Source organism: Meriones unguiculatus (genome assembly GCF_030254825.1).
Source record: "Meriones unguiculatus strain TT.TT164.6M chromosome 13 unlocalized genomic scaffold, Bangor_MerUng_6.1 Chr13_unordered_Scaffold_40, whole genome shotgun sequence".
NCBI lineage: Eukaryota > Metazoa > Chordata > Mammalia > Rodentia > Muridae > Meriones > Meriones unguiculatus.
Genome location: NW_026843649.1, coordinates 5,288,705 through 5,293,203, shown reverse-complemented (window position 1 = coordinate 5,293,203; position 4,499 = coordinate 5,288,705). Strand labels below are relative to the sequence as shown.

At 47.8% G+C, this 4,499-nt stretch overlaps 1 pseudogene; it reads right to left on the bottom strand.

Moving 5' to 3' along the window:
- Window positions 1-1,632: 1,632 nt before the first annotated feature.
- On the bottom strand, window positions 1,633-2,499 carry LOC132651132 (pro-adrenomedullin-like; annotated as a pseudogene).
- Window positions 2,500-4,499: the final 2,000 nt, after the last annotated feature.

Here is a 4,499-nt window from a genome sequence, read left to right as displayed (position 1 = left end):
CTTTGATGCACTTAAAAGACCTGCTACTTTCTAGGACCGTGGTATAACTGATGTCCTGAGATGAATGGAGAAGGACTCAAAATCCCCATCAATTAAATCATAACAGAAACCATGATGAGTCTCAAGACAAGATAAGAAAGATGCACTGTTGTCCCTATCAAGAGGAAGAAAATGTCATCGGGAACTCCTTATGAGAAAGAGAGGGAAATTGTCAGCTAGCTTCACATTGAGTGACAATACCATATTTAGAACTGCCTGAATAAAGTCGCCATTAGAATAGATTGACTAAAGTGCTCTGCCATTCTCCAAGACCTGTGTCATCCATACAGAGAAACATTGGATTACAGTTCATGTGACAGAAATGACACCTAGGGCTGCTGAGTTGGCTCGCCAAGGAAAAGAGCTTGCAAAGTGTGGTGACCCAATTTTGAGCCCTAGAACCCACATAAAGCTAGGAGGCCAAAAGTTGTCCTTCAGCCTCCGCCTGTGAGCCAGTGTACACATACACATGCACACATAGACACATACACAACAAATATTTTTTTACAAAAATAACCTCTGCATCTTCAAGTCTTTGATGATGGCAAAGTCTGTGGATTTTCCCAAAACCACAGCTTTCCTTCTGACTTACTATGTTGGAGAAAAGGGAAGACTTGGGGTGGGATCTTTTAGATAATCTTTTTCACCATGGCACTTACTACACAGGCATGGCTGGAGCTCCTGTGGGAACTGAGCCTGTAACGTCCAACTATATATCCTGAAAGGGAAAACACAAGAGCCAGAGCTCCATTGGACTCACCAGGCATGGACTTGGGTCCTAACCACCTGAGTGCACAGTGGCATTCTGGGACCTTGGAAATCAGCACAAGAGGGTTTGACCTCTCATGAACAGAGATGTTGGCTTGCACCCACACTGCAGTTCTATCTTCCCAAAGCATGAAGTAAGACTTCAGCACTTCCAGGCCAACCCAAACCAAGACCACCCTTCCCTAGATGCATGAACAGAGAACGAATCAGCATTGAGAAAGTTTATTGGTTTAATTTTTCCAAGATCATATATTTTAAGTAAATAGATTATAAGAGGTATAATGTCTTTTCTTCTTCCACTAACAGTAATCAGGCGCTCTCCACCTTACACACATATACAAACACACACACACAGAGAACCAAACCATGTTATACCTGGCTGAGACTTTCACATCTTAAAATAGGGATGGTAACAACATAATTTCCTTTAAAATGCCTTTAATACAATATATAACAAACAAAAAATCTCTCTATGTATTTGAAGTTACAAAAAAGCCCATCTCTTGGCAGCAACAATCTTAAATATGATAGTGACCTCTGGCTGTACAACAAGCATTTCACTTTTCCTTACTGGGTTTTGGAACCCAGTTCAATTAGTAATGAGGCTTATTAAGCCCTTTGAGAAACCAATTTATGAGCAGGCAAGGCAGTGGCTCAGACCCCTACCCCGAAGAGTAACAGTCTGTACTTCTCAGCTTGTGGAGTGAGCCTGGCTTGATCTTGGGTTCCTCTGCCTCCCCCAGTGGCAGCCAGGCAAATCTCTGCAGGTTTGTCTCAATATGCCCTGGTGTGAAGCAGACACTAGTGGGACGCTCGCTGAACTGTTCATTGCTGCCACCCGTCCCCGGAGGCTGCTGTTGCCTGTGTCTGCTCTTGGGAGGACACCACAGTCTGGGCCTGGAGGACCTCTGGCAGGGAACGCCGGCGCCGGCGGCCATAGCCTTGAGGGCTGATCTTGTTTTGGGGGCCACAGCGTCTTTACTTTTGTCTGTCAACTGGTAGATCCGTTGGGCCAATTTCTGCAGTATGCACGTCCCTAAGCGGCATGGAGAGCTAGGAGAGCCAGGGTTCATCATAGGGCGGTAGTGTTTGAATCCAATATGGGCTATGCTGGGAGTGCTGTGAAGAAAGGACTCTTGAAACTTCACCAACCAGAGCTTTGTTCCTAACCACCTGGGACCAGGGCCATAGAGAACCTGAGGGACCTGGGACCTGCTCCCTCCCCTGGAGCTGCAGTCCTGCCTGGACAATCCTCCTGGGGCCAGAGTAGTAGAGAGGGCACATCCTTTGTAGAGGGCATAGTTACCTGGCTTGTGGGGATTTCGATGTGCTCTCCTTGTCCTGGAGCGGAACAAGAGTCGAGTTAAGAACTATCTCCTCACCAGTGAGTCCCGAGGAATTGGTGCTGGATGCCTGCAGTTCCCTCTTGCCACTACTTAGCGCCCACTTATTCTGCCTAGAAAACACAAGCAGATGTGTTTGGTTGTGTTCAAGTGATGCCCAGGCCAGCTCCCATCTCCACTTTCTTCTAACCCCTTCAAACCATCCCTCAGTGTTCCCTGACTGCCATGTATTAGGACTGAAGAAAGCACTGCCCCAAACTCACTGCGAGGACGCATCTGACTGTGCAGTGTCCACACCTAGGAAGGCAAGTGAACCCAGGAATATCAGGATGATGGAAACCAGCTTCATTCTGTGCAGATGCTCAGATACCCTGGAAAGGAGCAAGAAGCCGAGGGTGAGCAACAGGGCCAGCTGCACAGCCCCAGAGGGTCACGAAGGGCGTAGGCAGGAAGGGAAGCAGATTGGTGGCACTCTACCCGGTTCTGCTGCTTATCTCTCCCTGACACCGAGACGCATCCAGAGGCTTTTGCGCTGGCCAGGTGGGTGACAAGCAAAGCAAAGGAAACCGGAGAACCAGGTTTCCCGAGGTCTCCAATTCAACTCCTAGGATCATTGCCCAAGGTGGAGAGGGATCTCAGGAGAGAAACAGCTGGGTATATGAGTTAGACCTGGGACATGAGGTGTGCTCTACAGTGGATCCCCCAAAGTAGAATGCATTTGTCCAGTTCTGCAAGTTTTGGGCCTTTGGAAAAGCCACACTCCCTGCCCCTACACCCTGGAGACCAGTTGTCCCTACCTGCTGAAGGAGTGAGTAGTCAAGAACTTGGAGAAAGTCTGAGATGTCCTTCTGACTCTGGCAAATCCCCAAAGTCCAAGGCTGACTGCTATGAGAAGCTAGGAGAGGTAATGCTGGAACTCTTCTGCCTGGTGTCGCCAAGAAACCACTGAACAGCAAGAGCCAGCTCCAGCATTTTAAACACTCAGGGGAGGGTCTGCTATGACCTGGAGCCCTCCCTTTTCTCTGGCTTCTAAGATCAGACCTGCCCAGGAACTTGCCTGTGGGTATAGGGCTAAGCGTAGAGGTCACTTGTGGACAGGCACCTCAGAGATCAGTTCTGGGAGATTAGGCTGGTGCAGGACTTATGCTGCCTTAATTTCCTGGCTTAGGGTTCAGGCATTAAGAAGGAAAGATGAGCCAGAACAACTTGGGTATGGGGGATTCTTTTCCAAGAATGACTACAACCCAGGTGTTGGTCTGAGCTTTCAGAATAGAGCTGCAAGAACCAGAGACTGGCAGGACACCTGGCTAACCTGGACATTAGACTTGGGGAGCTGTTGACTCAAACAGGCTGTGCCCCTGCATGCTTAGCACCTAGATGAGACTCTAGCCCCACCTCTGCCTGCAGAGTACACCTGGAAGGGTCCAGTCCCCCTGACAGCATCTGAGACTGAAGGGTTTCTCGATGGGCTGGCTAGCAAAATTTTGTAGTAAGGGCAAAGCTGGAAACAGCTGAGATGAAAATTGAGGTTTGGAGAGGGTAGTTATCTGAAAATTGAGAACTCACAGTTCTTGGAAATACAGGACTAGCCAAAATTAGGAAGTGAGATAGTTTTGTTTTCCTCATAATACTATTATGCCTTATAAGTCTGTAACCTGAGAGTTGGCCTGACTGCCTTCATTAGCAAGTGTGCTAATTGTTGTCTCTTTAGATCGTTACACACACTTCTGAACGGGGATTCTCATGTATAAAAGTGAAGTTCAGAGAGGGGAAGTATACTGCCTAGTCACACAAAAGGTGGAAAGCTATAGAGCCCAAACTCGAAAGACGGGTGTGGCAGCTTAAATTTTTCTGGCAGGGGTCACCATTCTTATCAAGGGTGAAGAGGAAAATCCCAGCCCCCTCCCAGAGGTATGTGCTAATTCATGACAAATCAGTTCAAATCAGTTTGCCTCTGGTTTGTAATATTAAAGGATCCTTGAGTTCACTTTCCTCCCTTCTAGGGCCAAATTGGGAAACAAGACATAGCTCCACAGGCAAGTCTCCTGGAAGGTCACTGAAGCTAAAGATATGATCTACCACAGCTGCTAGTCTCAGGTCCTAGAAATCTGGACACAGATAAGTTATGTCTCCTTCTTAGTGTCACCAGCAGATCTCCAAGATTCCTACCTGATCTGAGACCACGCTCAAAGGCAGCTCAAAGCAAGGTCTGGGTTGAGCATTGCTGGATCAGCTCAATTACCACTCTCCAGACTGAACCATGGACATTGCAACTAGGGGGGGGAAATGGCTGCACTGAGGTTACTTATTCCAGGGAATCTTCCTAGAAGAGGAGATCTGAGTTCCACC